Genomic DNA, 27,665 nt, shown 5'->3' on the forward strand with positions numbered 1-27,665 from the left:
GGCCGCTGGCTAATGCGGCGGCATCGGCCTCTTTTAACCGCCGCTGGCCCTTTAAATTTGCGGGCACGGTGGCGGTTTGAAAGGTTCGCGCACTGCAGTGGCAGCGATTTCGGGGCAGCACCCTAGGGGTTAAGAACGCGCCACGACATGAAGCTGCACGTCGCGGCGCCTTCTTTGAGGGCGGAGCCGGAGAGAGCGCGCTGTGCCGCTGCTCTTCTCTCAATGGTTGTCTGCAGGCAGCGCCAGCACTACTCACTGACCTATCATCGGCGACGGCGTCCAGGCAGGAATCCAGGAGCGGCTACTGCGACTCCTACCCCTGCAAGCTGGCTCAGGCTTCAGGTCCAGTAAGTTGGCCGGGGCGAGGGTGAGTTTTGTTATAAAGAGGGCTGGGGGGAAGGGCTGGCACCATCTCTGCCTGAGCTGGTATATACAGGGGCTGGCTGGGGGGGCCGCCATCTGCCTGAGCTGGTATATACAGGGACTGGCTGGGGGGCCGCAATCTGCCTGAGCTGGTATATACAGGGGCTGGCTGGGGGGCCGCAATCTGCCTGAGCTGGTATATACAGGGGCTGGCTGGGGGGCCACAATCTGCCTGAGCTGGTATAAACAGGCCAAGTCTGGCTGGGGGGCCGCAATCTGCCTGAGCTGGTATATACAGGGGCTGATTGGGGGGGCTGCCATCTGCCTGATATACAGGGGCTGACTGGGGGGGCCGCCATCTGCCTGATATACAGGGGCTGACTGGGGGGGCCGCCATATGCCTGATATACAGGGGCTGACTGGGGGGGGCCGCCATCTGCCTGATATACAGGGGCTGACTGGGGGGCCGCCATCTGCCTGAGCTGGTAAATACAGGGGCTGGCAGGGGGGGCCGCAATCTGCCTGAGCTGGTATATACAGGGGCTGGCTGGGGGGCCGCAATCTGCCTGAGCTGGTATATACAGGGGCTGGCTGGGGGGCCGCAATCTGCCTGAGCTGGTATATAGAGGGGCTGGCTGGGGGGCCGCAATCTGCCTGAGCTGGTATATACAAGGGCTGGCTGGGGGGGCTGCCATCTGCCTAAGCTGGTATATACACGGGCTGGCTGGGGGGGCCACCATCTGCCTGAGCTGATATGTGATGTATATAACAGGGGTGCCTGGGGGGGCCGCCATCTGCCTGAGCTGGTATATACAGGGGCTGGCTGGGGGTGGCCGCCATCTGCCTGAGCTGGTATATACAGGGGCTGGCTGGGGGGGCCGCCATCTGCCTGAGCTGGTATATTACAGGGGCTGGCTGGGGGGGCGCCATCTGCCTGAGCTGGTATATCCAGGGACTGGCTGGGGGACCGCAATCTGCCTGAGCTGGTATATACAGGGGCGCCTGGGGGTCTGCAATCTGCCTGAGCTGGTATATACAGGGGCTGGCTGGGGGGGGCATCTGCCTGCACTGGTATATACAGGGGCTGGCTGGGAGGGCCGCCATCTGCCTGCACTGATGTGGATGTATATACAGGGCAGGACTGAGGTGGGCCGCCACCTGCCTGCGCTGATGTCATGTGTGTATATACAGGGACTGGGGGGTCGCCATCTGCCTGCGCTGATGTGATGTATATACAGGGGCTGGGGGGGCCGCCATCTGCCTGCGCTGATGATGATATATATACAGGGGCTGGAGGGGCCGCCATCTGCCTGAGCTGATGATGATGTATATACAAGGGCTGGGGGGGCCACCGTATGCCTGGTCTGATGAGATGACTGATGTGATGTATATACAAGGGCTGGGGGGTCCTGGCTGGGATGATGATGTATATACAGGTACTGTGGGGCTGGGGCTGGTGTGGTGATGTATATACAGGTGCTGCGGGGCTGGTGTGGTGATGTATATACAGGTGCTGCTGTGCTTTCGATACTTGCGATTCTTACCTCTTCCCGCTCCTCCGCTGTGGCGTCTTCTGCCTGTGCTGTTTAATCTGCCTGAACAGTCACAGTGCAGAGAGCCGGAAGACACCGACGTTGAGGGGTTCGGAGCAGAGCAGCGGCCAGCGAGGAGAGTTCAGGATTTCAGTTTTTTTTTTTTTTATGTTTTGAGTAATATATGAGGCCCATCATACACTGGAGCATTATATGATGACTCATATGGGGCCCATTATATATGGAGCATTATATGGGGCCCATTCTGTTTGGAGCAATATAAGGGGCCCATAATATTCTGTATGGAGCAAGGTATGGGGCTCATTATACTGTATGGAGTATTATGTGGGGCACATTATACTGTTTGGAACATTATATGTGGCTCATTATACAGCATGGAGCAATATATGAGGATCATTATTCTGTATGGAGCATTATATGGTGCTCATTATACTGTATGGAGCATTATATGGGGCTCATTATTCTGTGTGGAGCATTATGTGGTGCCCATAATACTGTATGGAGCAATATATGGGGCTCATTCTGTATGGAGCATTATGTGGTGCCCATAATACTGTATGGAGGACTATGTGGTGCCCATAATACTGTATGTAGGACTATGTGGTGCCCATAATACTGTATGGAGCAATATATGGAGCTCATTATACTGTATGGAGCAATATATGGAACTCATTATACTGTATGGAGCAATATATGGGACTCATTATTCTGTATGGAGCAATATATGGAGCTCATTATACTGTATGGAGCAATATATGGAGCTCATTATACTGTATGGAGCAATATATGGGGCTCATTATACTGTATGTAGCAATATATGGGGCATGTTATTCTGTATGGAGCGCTATGTGGTGCCCATAATAGTGTATGGAGGACAATACTGTCTGGTTTCTGACCTATTGTAGAATCTACAATAGATATCAGTCATGTAATGTAAGAAGTGAAATCTTTGGCATTGTATACCTATATTTCTTTGCCGTATCTGTGCATTATGAATTGTGGTACGTGTTAAAGAGGCCCACTGAGACTTTCACCCGGGGCCCACAAAAACCTGGAGCCGGCCCAGTATGAACTGCACAGTACCACTTCGCCTGTCGACATTGGACTTTGCGAGGGTCAATATCGGTTTAGTATTTTTAATATTACTATGCCAAAAAAAATAAAATGTTGGAAAAGTTGTTTAAATGGATTATCCCAAGTAATCCCCTCTCCTCTGGATAGAGGATAACTTTCCAATTCCTGGAGATCCGACTGCTGGGACCTTCATGATCCTGAAAATCGGAGCTCTGTGGAGCACCATGTAAATGCAGCTGTGGTCGATCATAAGCACTGTGGCGCCATTCACATGTGGGTCTTTAAAAAATTCCTTTTAGGAGAGTGATGAGGGGATGACAAAGTATATCAAAAATTCACTGATCGGTGTGAGGATTGTTATAGTTTGTGGGCTGGTAGAGTCTGTGTGGCAGGGCTGCTTTTTTGTCCCAGTCCGACTCTGACTATTTAATAGTACATGAGTTTATGTCTCCAACAATAGTGTTTTATTGCCACTTATGCATTGTTGAGAAAAAAAAAAAAATCAGGAAGTTCCTGCTCACTCACTGTGTGTACAGCTGGTACACATTGAACTTTCACTTTGCTATCTGGCAGACGAGATGCTAAGATCCTAAGCTATAAGAAATACCAGTTGTAAGCTGTGCTATATTTATTCCTGAATAAAAATATATTCACTGTTGAATGACTAGGCAGTACAGAGATTAATCGGCTGCCACACACTCCCAGAGGCTTGAATGAGAGATTTTGATCTGCACATCTAATTGAAATCGGAGATGTCTCATTTTTTATTTTTATGTACCTCGAGTCAAACAAAAAACATCAGCCAGGTTGAGATTGCATATAGTTGTGTGGCTTTGGGCAGAGACTATGTGCCGCACAGATCAGAAACGCGTTGCCTGATTTAATTTCTTTGTTTTCCCTCCATGCCTCATAGAATACTGCTGTGTGATTTTTCCAGATTTTATTTTTATTGGAATCAAAAGCCTTTTTATGGATGAAGTGAGGGCTGATCTTTCCCTGGAAATACACAGACATGTGAATAAATTATAATGGGTAATGATTGTATAAAATATACATTTTATAATGACTAATTAAAACCATGGAATAAATGTGTATGTGAATCACATACACATGAATGAGGTCTTATGTTAATCATATTTGTAATGTACCTCATTAGGAAATTAAGTATCTGGCAGCAGCAAATGATGAATCTGGATGTTCCTGAGCTCCCAGCTTTCTCTACACCCGGTCCCTGATTTACAGCTTTTTTTTTTTTTTAAACTGAATTAGTGGAGGCGGAAAGTCAGGAACTCATGAATATTCAGGACTCATCATTGTGTGCTGTAGCTTCCAATAAAAGATTTTGGTACAACTGAGTGACCCAACATTTTACTATGGAGATCTGTCACTAGTTTGATACCCTTAGTTAGGACACCATGAAATCAGTGACAGATTCCCTTTAGCAGAATCCCTGGATACCACCTTTAGGGTAGTTCCACACTAGTGAGTCCACTGCGGGATGCCTGCTGCTTGTACTCCACAGTGGACCCGCCCAGGTGGAGTATTGTGTCGGCATTATAATGATATATAGTCTTATATAATGCTGGGTGTATTATATACAGTTGTGGCCAAAAGTATTGACACCCCTGCAATTCTGTCAGATAATACTCAGTTTCTTCTTCAAAATGATTGCAAACACAAATTCTTTGGTATTATTATCTTCATTTAATTTGTCTTAAATGAAAAAACACAAAAAGAATTGTCCTAAAGCCAAATTGGATATAATTCCACACCAAACATAAAAAAGAGGGTGGACAAAAGTATTGGCACTGTTCGAAAAATCATGTGATACTTCTCTAATTTGTGTAATTAACAGCACCTGTAACTTACCTGTGGCACCTAACAGGTGTTGGCAATAACTAAATCACACTTGCAGCCAGTTGACATGGATTAAAGTTGACTCAACCTCTGTCCTGTGTCCTTGTGTGTACCACATTGAGAATGGAGAAAAGAAAGAAGACCAAAGAACTGTCTGAGGACTTGAGAAACCAAATTGTGAGGAAGCATGAGCAATCTCAAGGCTACAAGTCCATCTCCAAAGACCTGAATGTTCCTGTGTCTACCGTGCGCAGTGTCATCAAAAAGTTTAAAGTCCATAGCACTGTGGCTAACCTCCCTAGATGTAGACGGAAAAGAAAAATTGACAAGAGATTTCAACGCAAGATTGTGCGGATGTTGGATAAAGAACCTCGACTAACATCCAAAGAAGTTCAAGCTGCCCTGCAGTCCGAGGGTACAACAGTGTCAACCCGTACTATCAGTCGGCATCTGAATGAAAAGGGACTGTATGGTAGGAGACCCAGGAAGACCCCACTTCTTACCCCGAGACATAAAAAAGCCAGGCTGGAGTTTGCCAAAACTTACCTGAAAAAGCCTAAAACGTTTTGGAAGAATGTTCTCTGGTCAGATGAGACAAAAGTAGAGCTTTTTGGGCAAAGGCATCAACATAGAGTTTACAGGAGAAAAAAAAGAGGCATTCAAAGAAAAGAACACGGTCCCTACAGTCAAACATGGCGGAGGTTCCCTGATGTTTTGGGGTTGCTTTGCTGCCTCTGGCACTAGACTGCTTGACCGTGTGCATGGCATTATGAAGTCTGAAGACTACCAACAAATTTTGCAGCATAATGTAGGGCCCAGTGTGAGAAAGCTGGGTCTCCCTCAGAGGTCATGGGTCTTCCAGTAGGACAATGACCCAAAACACACTTCAAAAAGCACTAGAAAATGGTTTGAGAGAAAGCACTGGAGACTTCTAAGGTGGCCAGCAATGAGTCCAGACCTGAATCCCATAGAACCCCTGTGGAGAGATCTAAAAAAGGCAGTTTGGAGAAGGCACCCTTCAAATATCAGGGACCTGGAGCAGTTTGCCAAAGAAGAATGGTCTAAAATTCCAGCAGAGCATTGTAAGAAACTCATTGATGGTTACCGGAAGCGGTTGGTCGCAGTTATTTTGGCTAAAGGTTGTGCAACCAAGTATTAGGCTGAGGGTGCCAATACTTTTGTCTGGCCCATTTTTGGAGTTTTGTGTGGCATGATCAATGTTTTGCTTTTTGCTTCATTCTCTTTTGTGTTTTTTCATTAAGACAAATTAAATGAAGATAATAATACCAAAGAATTTGTGTTTGCAATCATTTTCAGGAAGAAACTGAGTATTATCTGACAGAATTGCAGGGGTGTCAATACTTTTGGCCACAACTGTACAATGTTTTGAGTCAGAGTGAAATTCTTTAAGTGTATTGGACACCTTTTTAACCCCTTAACCCCCAAGGGTGGTTTCCACGTTCATGACCGGGTCAATTTTTCCAATTCTGACCACTGTCCCTTTATGAGGTAATAACTCTGAAACGCTTCCATGGATCCCTGTGATTCTGACACTGTTTTCTCGTGACATATTGTACTTCATGTTAGTGGTAAAATTTCATTCAAATAACTTGCGTTTATTTGTGAAAAAAATGGAAATTTGGCAAAAATTTTGAAAATTTTGCAATTTTCCAACTTTGAATTTTTATGCCCTTAAATCACAGAGATATGGTACACAAAAAATTTAATAAGTAACATTTCACATGTTTAGTTTACATCAGCACAATTCTGGAACCAATTGTTTTTTTGTTAGGAAGTTATAAGGGTGAAAAGTTGACCAGCGATTTCTCATTTTTACAACACCATTTTATTTTTACGGACCACATCACAATTGAAGTCACTTTGAGGGGTCTATATGATAGAAAATACCCAAAAGTGACACCATTGTAAAAACTGCACCCCGCAAGGTGCTCAAAACCACATTCAAGAAGTTTATTAACCCTCTAGGTGCTTCACAGGAATTTTTTGAATGTTTAAAAAAAAAATTAACTTTTTTCACAAAAAAATTACTTCAGGTCCAATTTTTTTTATTTTACCAAGGGTAACAGGAGAAATTGGACTGCAAAAGTTATTGTGCAATTTGTCCTGAGTACGCTGATACCTGATATGTGGGGGGGAACCACTGTTTCGGCGCATGGCAGAGCTTAGAAGGGAAGGAGTGCCGTTTGACTTTTTCAATGCAAAATTGGCTGTAATTCAGATCGGACGCCATGTCACGTTTGGAGAGCCCCTGATGTGCCTAAACAGTGGAAACCCCCCACAAGTGACACATTTTGGAAACTAGACCCCCCAAGGAACTTAGCTAGATATGTGGTGAGAACTTTGAACCCACAAGGGCTTCACAGAAGTTTATAACATACAGCCGTACAATTAAAAAAATCATATTTTTTCCACAAAAATGATCTTTTCACCCCCACTTTTTATTTTCCAAAGGGTAACAGGACCCTAAAAGTTATTGTGCAATTTGTCCTGAGTACGCTGATACCCCATATGTGGATGTAAACGACTATTTGGGCGCATGGCAGAGCTCGGAAGGGAAGCAGCGCCATTTGACTTTTTTGGCTGGAATTCAGATCGGACACCATGTCGCGTTTGGAAAGCCCCTTATGTGCCAAAACAGTAGAAACCCCCCACAAATGACCCCATTTTGGAAACCAGACCCCCCAAGGAACTTATCTAGATGTGTGGTGAGAACTTTGAACCCCCAAGGGCTTCACAGAAGTTTATAACGTACAGCCGTACAATTAAAAAATCATATTTTTTCCAAAAAAATGATCTTTACACCCTCAATTTTTATTTTTCCAAGGGTAGCAGGACCCCAAAAGTTATTGTGCAATTTGTCCTGAGTACGCTGATACCCCATATGTGGGGGTAAACCACTATTTGTGTGCATGGCAGGGCCCGGAAGGAAAGCAGCGCCATTTGACTTTTTTGGCTGGAATTGGGATTGGACACCATACCGCGTTTGGAAAGCCCTGATGTGCCTAAACAGTGGAAACTCCCCACAAATGACACCATTTTGGAAACTAAACCCCCCAAGGAACTTATCTAGATGTGTGGTGAGCATTTTGAACCCCCAGGGGCTTCACAGAAGTTTATAATGCCCGGGCGTAAAAATAAAAAAATCACATTTCTTTTCCACAAAAATGATGTTTTTGCCCCCAATTTTTTACTTTCCTAAGGGTAACAGGAGAAATTGGACCCCAAAAGTTGTTTTGCAATTTGTCCTGAGTAGGCTGATACCCCATATGTGGGGGTAAAGCACTGTTTGGGCACATAGCAGAGCTTGGAAGGGAAGGAGCACCGTTTGACTTTTTCAACGCAGAATTGGCTGGAATTGAGATCAGACGCCATGTTGCGTTTGGAGAGGACCTGAAGTGCCCAAACAGTGGAAACCCCCCAATTCTAACTCCAACCCTAACCCCAACACACCCCTAACCCTAATCTCAGCCCTAACCCTATCCCTATCCCTAGCCCTAACCCTAATGGGAAAATGGAAATAAATACATTTTTTTAATTTTATTATTTTTCGCTAACTAAGGGGGTGATAACGGGGGGTTTGATTTACTATTTATAGCGTGTTTTTATGTTTGGCAGCTGTCACACGCTAAAAGACGCTTTTTATTGTAAAAATAGTTTTTGCATCACCACATTTTGAGAGTTATAATTTTTCCGTATTTTGACCCACCGAGTCATGTGAGGTCTTATTTTTTGCGGGACGAGTTGACGTTTTTATTGGTACAATTTTCGGGCACGTGACATTTTTTGATCGCTTTTTATTCCAATTTTTGGGATGCAGAATGAACAAAAACAGCATTTCAAGAATTTCTTTTGGGGGGTGCGTTTACACAGTTCCGCGTGCGGTAAAATTGATAAGGCGGTTTTATTCTTCGGGTCAGTACGATTACAGTGATACCTCATTTATGTTGTTTTTTATGTTTTGGCGCTTTTATGCAATAAAAACAATTTTATGTAAAAAATAATTATTTTTGCATCGCTTTATTCTGCGAGTTATAACTTTATTTTTTCACTAATGATGCTGTATGGTGGCTCGTTTTTTGCAGGACAAGATGACGTTTTCAGCGGTACCATGGATATTTATATGCGTCTTTTTGATCGCGCATTGTTGCACTTTTTGTTCGGCAGTATGAAAATAAAGCATTATTTTTTGCTTTTTTTTTTTATTTTTATTTTTTAAGGGGTTCTCTAAAGAGGTTAACTAATGGGACAGTTTTATAGGGCGGGTCATTACGGACGCGGCGATACTAAATATGTGTACTTTTATTGGTTTGTTTTTTTTTCAAAAAAAATTAATTTATTAGGGAATATTTATTTATTTTTTTAATGTATTTAGCGATTTTTTTTATAAATTATTTTTACATTTTTTTTTTTTTTTACTTTATTACAATGTCCCAGGGGGGACATAACTGTTATGTGACAGATCGCTGATCTGCTGTGACAGATCAGCGATCTGTCACAGGCAGTGCTGGAGGCTTCCTCATGCCGGCGCTTTGCAGGAATGAGGAAGCCGCCTCCCTGCAGGCCCCCGAAGGTCCCCGCCGCCATTTTGGATCCAGGGACCTGCAGGGAAGGAGACCCCCACAGCAGCGCTGCACATTGCGCTGCTGTGGGGGTCTCAGGGAAGCACGGAGGGAGCCCCTAATCCCCCGGTACACTGGGATCGTGTTTGATCGCAGTGTGCCAGGGGTTAATGTGTCGGGGGCAGTCCGTGACCGCCCCTGACATATAGTGCCGGGTGTCAGCTGTGATAATACGTGAGCACCGCTGATCGCTATGATGTACTATCCTGTCCATGGGCATAGGGTCCCGGGTCCCATGAACGGCATAGTACGTCAGATGGCAGAAAGGGGTTAAAGGCTCTCTGTCAGCACAGAATGACTGTTCAAACCAAGCAGAAAAGCTCAGATTATCATGGTGGCCAATCATTTATATACACGTTCCCACCTGCTTGTTTTCCATCCATCTCCTTCCTTATCTGGCTTTGCTTTATGAAGGCAGAGCTGTCAATCACATTAGAGAGGGGTGGAGAATGATGGACTACAAACAGGTGGGAAGGCGAATTTTCATGATTAGCCCCGCCGTGAAGCACCAAGCGGCAGGACTTAGTTTGAACCGTCGTTCTGTAATGACAGAGTCCCTTTAGGGTGTGTGCACACGCTGCGGATTATGGTGCAGATTGATCCGCGCGGATTTTGCAAAATCCGCAGGTCAAAAGACCTGCGGTTTATCTGCGGATTAGCCTGCGGTTTTCCCCTGCGGTTTATCATCTCTACAATGGAGATGGTAAACCGCAACGGAATCCGCAGAAAGAATTGACATGTCAGTTCTTTCTGCGGTTTAGAAACGGCAGCAAATCCACGCGGAAAAATCCGCACCGTCTGCACAGCGATTTTTGATTTCCATAGGTTATAATTGTACTGTACACCGCAGCAAAAACTGCTGCGGATCCACAGGGCCAAATCCGCTGCGGATCCGCAGTAGAATCCGCAGCATGTGCACATACCCTTAAGGGTAACTTGTCTCCTTGAGAAGCACTTTATCTGCAGATATAGGGCTAATCTGCAGGTAAATGGGGTTTAAAGTCTGGTTAGCTGGCTTAGTGGGAAAGCGTTGGCTGCAGGGAGAAAATTAAGCTTTATTCTCCCTTCCGCCAGTCGCTTCCTGTGATGAGGTCGGTGCAAGGACGGAGACATTACAGTCACTGCTAACTACATAGTGAGTATGCTGTAATAACGTCCCGGCACTGTCAGCGTGACATCATCCAGGGAGCCCAACCTCAGGCTGGGCTTCATTGAACGACTAACATGGCAGCAACACATGGCAACCCATCAGCAACCTGCAACTGCGTCACAGGGGGCTGATGGCTGCAGGTGAGTGCATGCACCGGCCATCGTGTCATCTAAATGTCGCTGTAGGTGATTGACAAGGGCATTTAAATACTTAAAACAGCAGCAATCAAGGTGAGCTCTGATCACGGCTGTTACAGGCCGGCTGTGTATCACATCTGACAGCTGCCTGGTATGGAGCAGGCTCAGCTCCTGAACCCGCTCCATACAATCATAAAGTGACAGTTATGATAAGGTTAGCAAATTCCACTTGTCAGTTCCTAAACATGGAAAGACAAATGGAATTAACTAAACACATGTGAAAGAGCCCTTGGATTTAGTAAATGTGCCGCAAACATATGAATGTTTTTACACACAATAAACTTCTTACAAAAATACATATAACTACAGATACACAGACATACACAAACACACCAGTACATGAATACATCATCTGAACCACCGTCAGTACATGGTACATCAATTGTAATGTCAGGTCAGCCCCATATACCTTTGTATCACATGAACCTACAACTCACAGTATGTCCTTTAGGCTGGAGTCACACACAACGTAGAGAAATACAGACCGTATTTTACAGCCGTAATACGCATAAATGGTCTCTAAATAGTGCTCCGTATGTCATCCGTTGACAGGGAGTGGCCGCGTATTTTTCTCATGTAAGCATCCGTATGTAATCCGTATGTGATCTGTATAGCATTTTTTTCTCGCAAGCTTGCAAAATGGACATTTAACGGTTTTGAGGCCTGCAAATAATTTAAATCATCAGCACCAACCCTATTTATTGCCTCAACATCAGGTGGCAGCCTCCAATCTGCCCATTTTGGTGCTGTGCTTGTGTTGGTGGCTGTTAGCAAACCTGTCAGACACTTCAGTTCACCCCAACTGACCGTGTTCTGTTCAACTGGGTTTTGTCCCGCCGCTTTGGCCAGCCATACCCAGTGATTGTGGATCCGAGGAGGAGGAGACGAACGTGGGTGCATCCGCATTTGAGACAACGCCTCAATAAAGGCCATTTTCACAGGCTTATGCAGCTCTGAGGACACATCCTGACAAGTTTTTCCCTCTATTGTCGGATGACCGTTTCTACCTTTGATGTTTTGTTGGAGACAGTGCGCCCAGGGGTCACCTTCCAGGACACCGGGATGCGCAAATGTATCTCTGCTGAGGAGCATCTTCTCCTTACGTTACGGTATGTATTCCCCAGCTACAGAATGTATGTAGATGATTAGTTTCTCAAATAATTCTCTTACTCATTAACCCCTTTTTGGCCAAGAAGCATTATGAATTGGTAAGAAATATATGCTCTAAAACTTAGAACACTTTGATGTGTTATCCCACATTACCTAGCCGTGGTACATGTGTATATGTACTGTTCGCCTAGCTTCTTACTTACACACTGTTCTGGTGATCTATATGTAATGTGTGCATGTGGCGCCCCCAGGAGTATGGTCGCCACAGTGGCATTGCCTTCCTCCTAGGGAGTGTGATGTCATGCTTGGAAGCAATAAAGGATCTCTCTAGCAGTTAATCACAACACAGTTTCCATTCCAGGTCAGCAGAGGGAGCTCTGAACCAAAACTGGGGGAGGAGCGACTCTCTGGGGGCCAGGAGGGAAAATTAGAGGGGTTCGTGTGAGGAGGGCAACGTGTGTGGGCGTGGAGGAGAAGAGCTGGGAGATTGAGCAGAGAGTTCAGGCTCATTCCCAGCTATAGCGCATGATCTGGAGCCCGGTCTCCAAGGCTGTATGGACACTGATGGTCCGGCAACAGAAACTGGAGGAATAGGAAGCTGTAAATGCTCTATTCCCACATAAGACTCGGAGGCACAACAGCGACGTGTGAGCCAGAAGAGGAAGGCTACAGCTGTCTGCCATACGAGGGAGTTCTAAAGAGAATAAGCAAGTGGAACTTCAGTGTAACACAGTACTGCAAGTACCTAAAAATAAGTGCTAGGAAGGAGACTACACAACCCATCTGCATACAGAGATTCCTAAGTTGCTTCCAGGCTAGCCAGCTCATGTGCTATCTGTAATCTGGACCCTGGACTGTATTTGCCAAGCAAAGTAAAGGTAAAGAAACTGCACCCTGTTGTGTTCTTGCTTTCTTCCTGCAACCCCATCAGCACTGCTTCATCCCTGTGCCAGACACTGCACCCTCTTCCTCAACACCTATCCTCGCTTCCCTGGGATTACAACTCTACCTGTGGGGAGCTAATACACCTTGCTGCCTTACACCATCTGTCCCAGAGGATCTTCCGGCAGCGTTGGCTTAACCCCTATTTGCCGAGCACCACAGGTGGCATCACGAATCATTCACTCATATACTTTATTCCATCACTTAATCCCTTTTACATGGGTGCCCAGGGCCACGGACCGGGTCACCGCTGCTGTGACATTCCCCTTTGAGAGACCGGCCCGGTACCGAGTACCCCACAGCCCTGGGAGGGCGACCCATTTTTGGCGTCACGAACAAGATAAACAGAGCCCGGTGTCCCCGGGTCCTGTGTGCCAGAGACTGTGTTGTGTGCCACAGACTGTCGGTGCCATCGGCGCCATTACCCCGCTGTTTGGCCCGCGTGGGAAACCAAAGGGGCGGGCCGTTGTGGGCGGAGCCAGCCGAAGAGCGCGAAAAAGTGAAGCGCCGCGCGGGAAGAGGCCAGCGCGCGTGAAGTGAGAAGCCCGAGGCCTGCAGCCCCGGCGTCCCCCGATCGTCCAGCCGGTGGAGCGGTAACCGGTAAGCCAGCGCAACCCAGGGTCTGGCCAACGTTAACTAGGGGGGGGAAGAGAATGTCTGAAGCAAGAGCAGATGCAGCGGCGCACAAGATGCAGGGCCCAGCGCAGCTGCAGCTCCCATAGTGCCGCTGAATCCAGCAGCCAGCGCTGCCTCCAGGGCACTGCAAGAATCAGCGCTCACCGCAGCAGTCCCCATAATGCCGCTGTCCATGCCCTATATACCGGGAGCGGCCTGGCTACCGCACTACTCAGGTGAGTCACATAACTTGAGTGAATTCAAAGAGAGACTGTGCAGTTTGTTTGAGGTGTATCCTCTGTCTGAAAACCAAAGAGTGAAAATCCTTATTGGGCAGCTAACTGGTGCAGCACAGAGGGAAGTAAAAGCCTGGCAGGACACTGATAAAGAGACTGTTAAAAACATTCTGGCCAAGCTAAAAAGCACCTTTGACACCTTTCAGCACTGCAGCTGAAATAAAGATGAGATTCTTTGGGTGTAAGCAGAGAGTGCAGGACAGTATATGGGACTATGCACTTAACCTGCAGGATCCAGCTGGCCTCCAGTCCAGAGGATGTCCCATGGCTACGGAAGAAGAGGATCCCGCCACGCCGAGGGAGAGACAACAATCGCTATGACCTGGACGGACGTCCCATCTGTCGTCTCTGCTGCAAGGCAGGCCACATCGCAAGATTCTGTTATTTAAACGAGCAACCCCTGGGGCAGAGGGCCAACCCCCAGGAGTAGGACCACAAGGCCCAAAGAACTGGCGAGCCAAGTATGTTGGAGGGCAACCGGTCCTCCCAGTGGTGATTGACGGCATCCCCATGAACGCTTTGCTGGACACTGGCTCTCAGGTGACAACTATGCCATATATCCTTTAAAAGCGGTATTGGGCTGACTCTGAACTTACTCGTGGTCCAAGTGATGAACTGACAGTAGTTGCCAGCAATGGTCAGTGTTTGCCGCAAGTAGGATGTAAAGAGATTACCATTAAAGTGGGGAGAGTGGAGTTAAAATCTCAAGGTCTGATAGTTGTAGACGTTGATCGACGAGAATGTAACCCAATGATGACCTTAGGTACTAATGTGATTGAAAATTGTCTTTCCGAGGTTATTGTTTTGTTGCAACAGGTAGCCGAGACTGCTGGTTCCAGTGAACAACGAGTCCTGCAGAAGGAGATCACGGCCCTGATGCAAAGACAGCAGGTAGAACTGTCTGGCGGAGAAATCGGCAGCGTCAGAGTGAGTGATTCTTTCCCCATTGCGATACCCCCCAGATGTGAAATGTTAATTTGGTGTCGGGCAGCCATAGGCCTCAGAGGAAAAGATTACCAAGCATTGGTAGAGCCAGTGTACTCTGATAGCTGGCCCACTGTCCTGACAGCCAGAGGGGTAGTTGATGTCCGCAAAGGGAAAGTACCTGTACGCCTCTTGAATTGTGGGGAAGAGGAGGCCATAATACCTCGGTATGCCACAGTTGCTAAGCTGCTTACTGTCAGCAACAACGCCATACAGGCAGCAGAGCCCTTAGTCTCGTCCGACCAGGTGGAGGACAATGGCTCTGTAAAGCAGCTGGAGGAGTGGTGTCAGCAGCTGCATGTGGGAACTGACTCCACCCCTTCATACCAAAAGAATGGGGTTTACCGAGTGACTCAGGAGTACGAGCGGGTATTCAGTAATCACCCCCTAGACTTTGGGAAGGCAAAAGGGGTTCAACACCATATCTCCACTGGAGATCATCCCCCCATTAAAGAAAGGTACCGGCCTATACCCCCAACACAATACCAATGTGCCAAAAGTATGTTGCGGGAAATGAAGGAGGCTGGGGTGATCGGAGACAGTTGTAGCCCCTGGGCAGCTCCAATAGTCTTTGTGAAAAAGAAAGATGGTACCATGAGAATGTGTGTTGATTACAGAAAAATTAACAGCATTACACATAAGGATGCCTACCCATTACCCAGAATTGAGGAGTCATTAGCCGCACTTAAAACTGCTAACTATTTTTCCACCTTAGATCTCACTAGTGGGTATTGGCAGGTTACCGTGGCAGAGGCAGACAAGGAGAAAACAGCATTTACCACCCCAATGGGTCTCTGCGAGTTCAACTATATGCCATTCGGGCTCTGCACCACCCCAGGGACATTTCAACGGCTAATGGAATGCTGTCTTGGACACAAGAACATCGAGACAGTCCTGTTATACCTTGACGATGTCATTGTTTTCTCCAAGACTTATGAAGACCATCTCAAGCACCTGGCTGAGGTGTTTGAAGCCTTGTCCAACTTTTACCTGAAAGTGAAGCCATCCAAATGCCACCTCCTGAAGCCCAAGGTACAGTACCTCGGTCATGTAGTGAGTGCAGAAGGTGTGGCACCGGATCCTGACAAAGTCACTGTCATCCGGGACTGGCAGAAGCCCAGCAACCTCCATGAAGTACGTCAATTCCTCGGGTTGGTAGGCTACTACCGAAGGTTCATCAAAGGCTTCACTGAGATAGCCACCCCTATGCAAAATCTTCTGGTGGGCCAGCCCAAGAAAGCCAGGAAGAAGAGTATTACATTTGAATGGAATGAGGAACTGGAGAGGTCCTTCACTCGACTGAAGATGGCTCTCACAGGAGATGAAGTTCTGGCCTACCCAGATTATGACCAACCATTTGTTTTTATACTGATGCCAGCAACGTGGGACTGGGAGCAGTACTGTCACAGGTACAGAATGGCAAAGAAAGAGTGATCTCCTATGCCAGCAGGAAGCTTCGTCCCACTGAAAGGAACCCTGACAACTACAGTTCCTTCAAACTGGAGTTCCTCGCCATAGTCTGGGCTGTGACTGAACGATTCAAGCATTACCTAGCTTCAGCCTAGTTTACCATCTTCACGGACAACAACCCGTTGACTCACTTGGAAGCTGCCAAACTAGGTGCACTGGAGCAGCGATGGATGGCCCGGGTGTCTAACTATGAAGTCACCATCAAATACCGAGCGGGGCACAAGAATGCCAATGCTGATGCGCTGTCCAGAATGCCTAATCTGCCAGATGCAGGAGAAGACCCTGAGGCACTCGAAGAAATAGAGTTACCTGCCTTCCACCGGCCAATTGCGGCCCAACGTGCCCAAGGAGTGAGAAACAGACAGTCTATCATGAAAGAGGCCACCCTAAATCCATTGCCTCATCATGACTGGGCAGAAACGCAGGATAGCGACCCCGCCGTCCACCTGCTAAAGGAGCTACTGTCACAAGCTGACTCCAGATGCTCCTGAAGAAACCCAGCAGTTGTGATCAGTTGTGGAAGGAAAGAGGCAGGCTGTTCATTTATGAAGGAAAGCTGTGTCAGAGGAGTATCAATTCCCGCACTCATGAGTTGGTCTGGCAAGTGGTTGTCCCAAAGAGGGAGGCATCAATGGTCTTACAAGCCTATCACAATGGAGCTGGACACTACGGATGGAAGAAGTTGGAAGCCTTGCTCCGGGAGAGATTCTACTGGGCTGGAATGAGGAAGGCCATTGAAAATTGGTGCCGGGAGTGTGGACAATGCAATCTGCGCAGAAAGGACCGCAACAGCCAGCGAGCTCCTTTGCCGCCAATAATAACCAAACAACCACTCGAGTTGGTAGCCCTGGACCATGTGAAGCTGGTTCCAAGCCGTTCAGGCTACATTTAAGCTCTTACCATCGTTGACCACTACTCGAGATTCCTGGTAGTCGTGCCTGTCAAGGATCAAACAGCCAGGACAGCAGCCAGAGCATTCCAACAGCACTTTTGTAGACCACACGGATATCCCGAGCGAGTGCTTACAGATCAAGGTCCAGCCTTTGAGGCAGAAGTGTTTCAGGAATTCTGTAACTTGTACGGTTGCAAGAAGATCAGGACAACACCGTACCATCCACAGACCAATGGCATGTGTGAAAAGATTAATCAGGTGGTGATCGACCTACTGAAGACCTTGCCTTTGGAAGAGAGGAATCTGTGGCCAGAGAAGTTGCCAGATCTGGTCGACCTCTACAATCACATTCCTGTGAATTCTACCAACTGCACTCCAGCCTACCTAATGAGAGCGAGGCCTGGCAAGTTGCCTATTGATTTGGATATGGGAGTCCTTACACCTGAGGTAACATCACCAGATGCTGACTGGGATACAGAATGGCAGCAACAGTACCGTAGAGTACAAGAGTGCGTAGAAAAGAGTCTAGCTCAGGCGAGACAAAAACAGGAAAAGACCTACAATCAACATGCACCTGCAGTTCCCTTGTCACCAGGAGAACAAGTCCTAAAGAGGAAAAGAAGGATACATAAATTGGATGACCAATGGGAAGCTGAACCCTACACCATCTTACCATCAAACTTCGACAACACCAAAGTGTGCCTTATCAGTAAGGATGGAGGAAAAACCTCATCAGCAGTATCGAGGGATCATCTGAAACTGTGCCCTGACCAGCTAAAGGAAAGGATTGGAGAACAAAACAACCTTCAACCCATAGAAGAAGAAGAAAAGGTCAGCACTGTACTCAGAGAATTTCCTGTAAACTGGACAAGAATGGATCAAGCCATCGTAGTTCCTGTCCTATTCTTTCCCCAGCCTACTGCAACTGAAGTAGCAGAGACTCAAGACAACTCTGAAAATCAGGAAGTTCAGGCAGCAGATGCCACACCAGCAGTGGAGTCAGAGAATCTTCGCCCTGCCAGTGGTGAATCTGTCATGCCCACAGTGAGTCTAAGAGTTTGCAGATGGCTACTACCCAGTTTACCCATACCAGTGCTACTTAGGTCTGTCCGCAGTACCCAAGGTATTCCACCCCTAAGGTTCCGCATATAGATAAGTTTTGTAAATGTTAACCTGTAAATATGCAACGTTTCAAGTTTTATGCCTACAGAGACTCTGTAAGACTTTTTGGTTATTTTATTTTGTTTCGATGGACAATTGGACCACAGGACTACAGTGGGGAAAAAAAGTATTTAGTCAGTCAGCAATAGTGCAAGTTCCACCACTTAAAAAGATGAGAGGCGTCTGTAATTTACATCATAGGTAGACCTCAACTATGGGAGACAAACTGAAAATAAAAATCCAGAAAATCACATTGTCTGTTTTTTTTTCATTTTATTTGCATATTATGGTGGAAAATAAGTATTTGGTCAGAAACAAGCAATCAAGATTTCTGGCTCTCACAGACCTGTAACTTCTTCTTTAAGGGTCTCCTCTTTCCTCCACTCATTACCTGTAGTAATGGCACCTGTTTAAACTTGTATCAGTATAAAAAGACACCTGTGCACACCCTCAAACAGTCTGACTCCAAACTCCACTATGGTGAAGACCAAAGAGCTGTCAAAGGACACCAGAAACAAAATTGTAGCCCTGCACCAGGCTGGAAAGACTGAATCTGCAATAGCCAACCAGCTTAGAGTGAAGAAATCAACTGTGGGAGCAATAATTAGAAAATGGAAGACATACAAGACCACTGATAATCTCCCTCGATCTGGTGCTCCACGCAAAATCCCACCCCGTGGGGTCAGAATGATCACAAGAACGGTGAGCAAAAATCCCAGAACCACGCGGGGGGACCTAGTGAATGAACTGCAGAGAGCTGGGACCAATGTAACAAGGCCTACCATAAGTAACACACTACGCCACCATGAACTCAGATCCTGCAGTGCCAGACGTGTCCCACTGCTTAAGCCTGTACATGTCCGGGCCCGTCTGAAGTTTGCTAGAGAGCATTTGGATGATCCAGAGGAGTTTTGGGAGAATGTCCTATGGTCTGATGAAACCAAACTGGAACTGTTTGGTAGAAACACAACTTGTCGTGTTTGGAGGAAAAAGAATACTGAGTTGCATCCATCAAACACCATACCTACTGTAAAGCATGGTGGTGGAAACATCATGCTTTGGGGCTGTTTCTCTGCAAAGGGGCCAGGACGACTGATCCGGGTACATGAAAGAATGAATGGGGCCATGTATCGTGAGATTTTGAGTGCAAACCTCCTTCCATCAGCAAGGGCATTGAAGATGAAACGTGGCTGGGTCTTTCAACATGACAATGATCCAAAGCACACCGCCAGGGCAACGAAGGAGTGGCTTCGTAAGAAGCATTTCAAGGTCCTGGAGTGGCCTAGCCAGTCTCCAGATCTCAACCCTATAGAAAACCTTTGGAGGGAGTTGAAAGTCCGTGTTGCCAAGCGAAAAGCCAAAAACATCACTGCTCTAGAGGAGATCTGCATGGAGCAATGGGCCAACATACCAACAACAGTGTGTGGCAACCTTGTGAAGACTTACAGAAAACGTTTGACCTCTGTCATTGCCAACAAAGGATATATCACAAAGTATTGAGATGAAATTTTGTTTCTGACCAAATACTTATTTTCCACCATAATATGCAAATAAAATGAAAAAAAAAAACAGACAAGGTGATTTTCTGGATTTTTTTTTCTCAGTTTGTCTCCCATAGTTGAGGTCTACCTATGATGTAAATTACAGACGCCTCTCATCTTTTTAAGTGGTGGAACTTGCACTATTGCTGACTGACTAAATACTTTTTTCCCCACTGTATGTGTGGTCAAAACTCTACTTGTAAATAGTTTACCAACTTGCTCAGGAATTGGACCATGGACATTGACGTTTGGACTAGTCGTCATCAGGACTATTTTTGAGTTTTGTTTTTTGTTTTTTAATTGTATTTTCCACTTTTGGAAATCTTGTTATATTTATAATTGTTTATATGTTTACATGTTTTCTCTTCAGTCCGGGAGTACTGAATTGCACTAGGGGGGAATGTGGCGCCCCCAGGAGTATGGTCGCCACAGTGGCATTGCCTTCCTCCTAGGGAGTGTGATGTCATGCTTGGAAGCAATAAAGGATCTCTCTAGCAGTTAATCACAACACAGTTTCCATTCCAGGTCAGCAGAGGGAGATCTGAACCAAAACTGGGGGAGGAGCGACTCTCTGGGGGCCAGGAGGGAAAATTAGAGGGGTTTGTGTGAGGAGGGCAATGTGTGTGGACGTGGAGGAGAAGAGCTGGGAGATTGAGCAGAGAGTTCAGGCTCATTCCCAGCTATAGCGCATGATCTGGAGCCCGGTCTCCAAGGCTGTACAGACAATGATGGTCCTGCAACAGAAACCGGAGGAATAGGAAGCTGTGAATGCTCTATTCCCACATAAAACTCGGAGGCACAACAGCAACGTGTGAGCCAGAAGAGGAAGGCTACAGCTGTCTGCCATACGAGGGAGTTCTAAAGAGAATAAGCAAGTGGAACTTCAGTGTAACACAGTACTGCAAGTACCTAAAAATAAGCGCTAGGAAGGAGACTACACAATCCATCTGCATAGAGAGATTCCTAAGTTGCTTCCAGGCTAGCCAGCTCCCGTGCCATCTGTAATCTGGACTGCATTTGCCAAGCAAAGTAAAGGTAAAGAAACTGCACCCTGTTGTGTCCTTGCCTTCTTCCTGCAACCCCATCAGCACTGCTTCATCCCTGTGCCAGACACTGCACCTTCTTCCTCAACACCTATCCTCGCTTCCCTGGGATTACAACTCTACCTGTGGGGAGCTAATACACCTTGCTGCTTTACACCATCTGTCCCAGAGGATCTGCCGACAGCGTTGGCTTAACCCCCTATTTGCCAAGCACCACAGGTGGCTTCACGAATCATTCACTCATATACTTTATTCCATCACTTAACCCCTTTTACATGGGCGCACAGGGCCACGGACCGGGTCACCGCTGCTGTGACATTCCCCTTTGAGAGACCGGCCCGGTACCGAGTACCCCACAGCCCTGGGAGGGCGACCCATGCATCCTTGATCATGTAATTTAATGTATATATTTAGTACATTTGTTTAATTGTAGGTTCCTCTCAACTGGCCTTTCTTATGCAGCACTCCATCTGGAGTTTTTGATTGGGCGATCGACAATATCTGGCATCGTTCGTGCTACATGTTCTGAAATCTGTTCTAGAGTTCATCATCTGGTCATGCCAGAGCCCAAGATGGGAGACTGGTTGAGGATTGCCAGGGGATTTGAGTTGCACTGCCAATTCCCCAATTGTATTAGAGCCCTGGATGGGAAGAACATCCGTGTGCGTAAGCCACCGAACTCAGGGTCCCAATTCTATAATTATAAACAAATGTACAAAAAACAAAATGTAGCTCTGACCCTAAAAAGCATATGTGTCATGTGGTGTGATGTCTGTACTTACGGTTTGAGATCCATACTGGGTGCCAAAAGTATTAAGTTACGTACCGGTAACGGTATTTTTCGGAAGCCCATGACAGCACCACGAGAGAGGGGATCCGCCCTTTAGGAACAGGAAACCTACAGATACAAAAAGGGCGGCACCTCTCCCACGCATCAGTTGGTTTACAGAGCTTGAGAGGCTACCATGGTTAGTACACAACATATACAACCTATCTACCCTATATAGCAGAAATATATATATATATTTTTTTACACCATCTCCCACATACCGTAAATTGTGGACAATTTTCTAAAGGAGTGCACCCCTATATGTGAACAAGGGAGGGAACTAAGGGTGCTGTCATGGGCTTCCGAAAAATACCGTTACCGGTACGTAACTTAATACTTTATTCGGACTCCCATGACAGCACCACGAGAGAATTACAGAGATGTAAACTAATTTAGGGCGGGACTACAGCCTGCAGCACCCTTAGCCCGAAGGTGAGATCTGAAGAGGCACCCATATCTAATCGATAGTGGTTAAAAAAGGTGGAAGGAGATGACCAGGTGGCCGCCTTACATATCTGATCAATTGACACTCCAGATCTTTCTGCCCAAGATGATGCCATGGCACGAGTGGAATGCGCCCTCAGGTTCTGCGGAGCCGGACCTCCACCTGCTGTGTAGGCAAGAGAGATAGCCTCCCTAATCCACCTCGCTAATGTGCGTTTTGATACCCTACAACCTTTCCTGGGACCTTGGAAGGATAGGAATAATGCATTCTCCTTCTTCCAAGGATCCGTGGCTGCTAAATATTTAAGTAAGCATCTCCTAATATCTAATGCCTGAAGTTTTTGCTCCTTAGGGTTGGTCGGATTAGGGAGGAAGGAAGGCAGAACTATCTCTTGTGTCCTGTGAAATTGTGATGCTACCTTGGGAAGGTATGCTGGATCTGGCCTTAGGATTACTCTATCCTGTAAGAACTCTGTGTAAGGGGGCAATCTGGAAAGTGCCTGTATGTCACTCACTCTACGTGCGGATGTTATCGCCACTAGAAAAGCTGCCTTAAGAGATATAATCTTTAATGAGGCCGAATCCAGAGGTTCAAATGGTTTTTCTGTCAAGGCCGTAAGGACTAAATTTAAGTCCCAAGGTACACATCTGTCTTTGTGTATGGGTCTCGATCTAGCCGCTGCTTTGATGAACCTTGCTACCCAATAGTTATTGGCAATATCACATGCAAACAAGGCCCCTAAGGCTGAAACTTGTACTTGTAATGTACTTGTGGAGAGACCCAATTCGAGACCCTTCTGGAGAAATTCCAGAATATGTTTCGTGGGAATTCCGTCTCTGGCGTCAAACTGAAAGGTGGACAGGAATCGCTTCCAGGTCCTATCATAAATGTTAGTGGTAGTCAATTTCCTGCTTTTTAGGAGGGTATCAATTAACTTCTTGGAGAACCCTCTATCCTCTAACAGTGACCTTTCAAAGACCACGCCGTCAAATGGAGTCTCGCTACTTGTGGGTGGCTGACTGGCCCCTGGTAGAGGAGATCCGGAAGGTTCGGCAGCACCCAGGGATCGCATACAGACATGGTCCTCAACCATGCAAACCAGGTCCTCCTGGGCCAAAAGGGGGCAATTAATATGACTCTTGCCCGATCTTCCCTGATCTTCCTTACTACCAGAGGTAGAAGATTTAATGGCGGGAAGGCGTATGCCAGAGAAAAGTTCCATCTTATCAGGAGGGCGTCCACTGCTAGTGGATTTTCCCTGGGATTCAGAGAGCAGAACGATTTTTCTTTTCTGTTTTCTCTGGTGGCAAAGAGGTCTACCTCTGGCCGACCCCATCTGCGGACAATCTGGTGGTAAATATCCCTGTTCAAAGCCCATTCTCCTTGCTTTAGAGCCTTGCGGCTTAGAAAGTCTGCCTTTACGTTGTCTTTCCCTCTGATGTGGAGCGCCGTCAAAGATAGAAAACTTCCCTCTGCTATTTGAAGGAGACGTTCTGTTGTCCGCATCAGGGCGTCGGAGCGGGTTCCACCTTGGTGTTGATATATGCTACCGCTACCTGGTTGTCCGAGAGTATCCTCACGTGATGGCCCTGTAGGTACATAATGAGTTTTTTGACTGCCTGCTCTATCGCCAATAGCTCTCTTTGGTTGGATGAGATCTCCGTATCCGAATCCCACTGTCCCTGTACCACTATGTCCCCCATATGGGCCCCCCAACCGAAGGGACTAGCGTCTGTGGTTATAACACGGGTTATCTGCGTTATCCAGGGCACCCCTGAGGCTAGGTTCTCATCATCGAGCCACCATCTAAGCGATGTGACAGTCGAGGGGCTTAGCAACAGTTGACCTTGTAAGGAGTGTCTTAAGGCCCTGCTATTAAATAGGACATCCTTCTGAAGGGCTCTAGTATGGAATTGTGCCCACCTAACTGCTGGGATGCATGAGGTTAGAGATCCCAACAGGGACATGGCCTGTCTGAGGGTCATAGAAGGATTATCAACCGCCCAAAGAACCTGCTGCTGTATCTTTTGCATTTTATCCAATGGCAACAGACACTGCTGAGTTTCTGAATTTAATAGTAAGCCTAGAAACTTTTGTATTTTTGAGGGCTGAAGTCGGGATTTCTCGTAGTTTAATATCCATCCGAGGTTTTCTAACCTGGACTTAGCTCTTTCTATCTGGGATGTACAATGGCCCCCTGATTTTCCTACAATTAAAAAATCATCCAAATATGGAACAATCAGGATGTCCACCTCCCGTAAATGCGCCATCACTTCGGCCACTATCTTTGTAAATACCCGGGGCGCTGCTGAGAGACGAAAGGGAAGGGCTCTATATTGATAATGACGGACTGTGCCGTCTATTGAAACCGCCACCCTCAGGAACTGCTGGAAGTCTGCATGGATAGGTACATGATAGTATGCATCTTTCAAATCTATGACTGCCATAAAACACCCTTTAAACAATATTTTTATTGTCGTATTGATGGACTCCATCTTAAAAGTACGGTTCACCAAAAACTTATTAAGGAAACGTAAGTTAATGATCGTTCTAAATGTCTTATCAGGTTTTTGGATCAGGAATAAGGGAGAGTAGAACCCCCTTCCTCTCTCAGCTTCCGGAACCTCTATCAAGACGTTTTTCTGGCATAGGCTCAAGACCTCCGCTTCTAAAGCTGCTTGTTCAAGGGGTGAAGATCTTAAAGGAGTGGATTTAAAGGTATCCCGCGGGACCTGGGTAAACTCCAATCTAAGCCCGGTGGATATTACATTGCGCACCCAGTCACTATTTGTAATCTGTGACCATGCCGGAAGGAAGGATGATAGTCTACCTCCCACGGGAATTGCTAGTCATTGATTCTGTCTCTTTTGATCTCTAGACGAGCGTCTAAACATGTAGCCCGTACCTCTTCTCCTTCTATCTTCCCATCTGGGACGGTCTCTAGTAGGCGAAGAATTGGGCCTTCTCCCCAGACGGAATCTCCTTCTACCAAATGGGCGTCGGTAGGATGTAGGCCAGAGATTTGGGAATTTTTTCTTGTCGTCCCCAGCCTTCTCAAGCAGTTCGTCCAGGACTGCGCCGAACAAATATTCCCCCTCACACGGAATAGTACAAAGCTTCGCCCTGGTCTGAATGTCTCCCTGCCAGCACTTTAGCCACAGGGCTCTACGAGCCGCATTAGAGAGACCTGCTGCTCTGGCTGCCATTCTTACTGCATCCGCCGAGGCATCTGCTAGGAAGGCTGCTCCCTCTTGGATTGTTGGTAGGGCCCCAAGAATTGTTTGTCTTGACGTACCCTGTTTTAATTGTGACTCCAACTGGTCCAACCAGACCATCATGGACCTGGCTGTGCATGTTGACGCCACTGCTGGTCTTAAGGAACCGGCTGCCATCTCCCAAGTATTCTTAAGGAAGGTGTCTGCCTTCCTGTCTAGGGGATCTTTAAGGGATCCCATGTCCTCAAAGGGCAGCGAGGATCTTTTCGATGCCTTTGCAATGGCCGCATCTAATTTGGGGGCCTTGTCCCAAGTATTTACTGCCGGATCGTCGAAGGGATATCTGCGTTTGAGGGCTGGTGGTAGCGACCCTCTTTTATCCGTTTTTTTCCACTCTCTGTGGATTAGATCCTGGATCTTCTGATTTAACGGGAAGACTCTATGCTTCCTCTGCTCCAGCCCCCTGAACATGACATCCTGCATGGATAATTGGGGCTTAGGCTCCTCTACTTCCATTGTCCCTCTGACTGCTTTGACCAGCTTGTCTACCCGGTCAAGAGGCAGACAAAACCGCCCAGAGTCCTCTTCTTCCGAGGAGGACGAGGGAGATGAAGCCTGGGAGTCTCTACTTCTCCTCCATTCTGCCGAGGAATCGGACTCCACCGGGACCCCGCCCTTTATAGTTTCCGGCTGGGACAGTGACTTTAGGGTTTCCTTCATTTCTGCCCTAACAATGTCTCTCAAACTCGCTGCTGCCGCGGGCGACTCTTCCGCCACTGTCTGCTGAATACAGGGGGGGCACAATCTTTTGGGGCATGAGTCCGGTAATGGGCATGCACAGAGTGCGCATTCCCTGTGTTTAGTTTTACCTGAAGCCTTCTTCCCCTAGAATAAAGCACAGAAGGGGGGCCCAGTCACTGAGTGAACTTTCACGAAGATCACTTACCAGTGCCACAATCAAGTACCGGAGGATGAGGGGGATTCTTCTCAGACGATGCTCCTGTCTGCTTAGAGGAGCTTTTATGGCTGGACTGGTCATTTCGTCCCGCACGTTCACTGTCACGTGACTCTTTCTTTTTCTGCTTGACCTGCCGAAGGTCATCCAGGGGCGGCAGAGATGTTTGTCGCTGCTGCCGTCGTTGCTGCTGCTGCTGACGCCGCTGACGCTGCTGCTGCTGCTCCTGCTCGCTCTCCATTACTGCTCGCAATAATGTGGCCAAGGCAAGGCACCCTGCCCGGGCCTTGCCTATATACCCCTCCTCCGGACAGCAGTATGCGTGCTGCGCCCCTCCCCCCTAATAGGGCTCCCTTCCCCAGCTGGCGCCGCACCGGGCCGGAGAGCCGACGCTCATCGGCGCTTGCGATGGGCGCCGCCATCTTGTTTTTCTCGCGCATGCGCAGTGGCGCCGCCGACCCGGAAGCACCTCCTCCGGCCGCCCCCTGACGTCACCGCGACCCCGCCCGACCGGAAGTCACGCGGGACGCCCGGGAGCTTCGGGATACCGCGCTCCCCGGTCGCAGCGTCTCCCGCAGCGCGCCGGCCACCACACCAGCGCCGCCGGATCCGGGGGCCCCCGGGGGGAAACATACTCACCGGCGGCAGCCTTTATTCTGGAGTCGGACATCCTCCGGACGCCGCTCCCTGCTGACTACGCCACCGCCGTGCTACCCATCCTGGGCCACCGTGGCGTCTTCCAGGGATCCGCACCAGGCCGAGGTAGGAGACCCCCCCGCTACCTGTATCGGCCGGCCGGCCTGGGATCCTGGTCTTCTGTAGGATCCCGTCCCTTCAGGAACAGGAAACCAACTGATGATGCGTGGGAGAGGTGCCGCCTTTTTGTATCTGTAGGTTTCCTGTTCCTAAAGGGCGGATCCCCTCTCTCGTGGTGCTGTCATGGGAGTCCGAATAAAATGCCAAGCGGTCAAAATAGATGTATTTCTGCTTGGTCGGTGCTGCTGCCCCACTCCTGGCCCTCTGCTGTCTTTCCCGCTGGTACTGGTCGCGGATGCTGCGCCAGCGTCTTATCACATCCTCAACTGCAATGTGAAGTGAAAAGTGACTGTAGCCTTTGTGAATTGTGCCAAGCAATATTCCTAACATTTCACATAGTCACGTGGCCTAGTAGGGGGTGGTTTTTAGCTACATTTTTCTTTAGCAAACATGGATACCTACATACACAGTATAGGATTGTAGGGGCTACATTTCAAAAAGCTCACTTCTGGCCTTTAACCCCTTAACGACCAGGGGTATTTTTGGTTTTACATTTTCATTTTTCCCTCCCCTTCTT

At 47.5% G+C, this 27,665-nt stretch overlaps 1 protein-coding gene across 4 annotated transcripts in view; it reads right to left on the reverse strand.

Moving 5' to 3' along the window:
* LOC141091260 (thiol S-methyltransferase TMT1A-like) overlaps positions 1-27,665 on the reverse strand; it is a 135,434-nt gene that overhangs the window by 42,713 nt on the left and 65,056 nt on the right. The gene's annotated exons all lie outside the window — the stretch shown is intronic.

This window comes from Dendrobates tinctorius, unplaced genomic scaffold (assembly GCF_039654945.1).
Source record: "Dendrobates tinctorius isolate UK_male_01 unplaced genomic scaffold, ASM3965494v1 ptg000051l, whole genome shotgun sequence".
Taxonomy (NCBI): domain Eukaryota; kingdom Metazoa; phylum Chordata; class Amphibia; order Anura; family Dendrobatidae; genus Dendrobates; species Dendrobates tinctorius.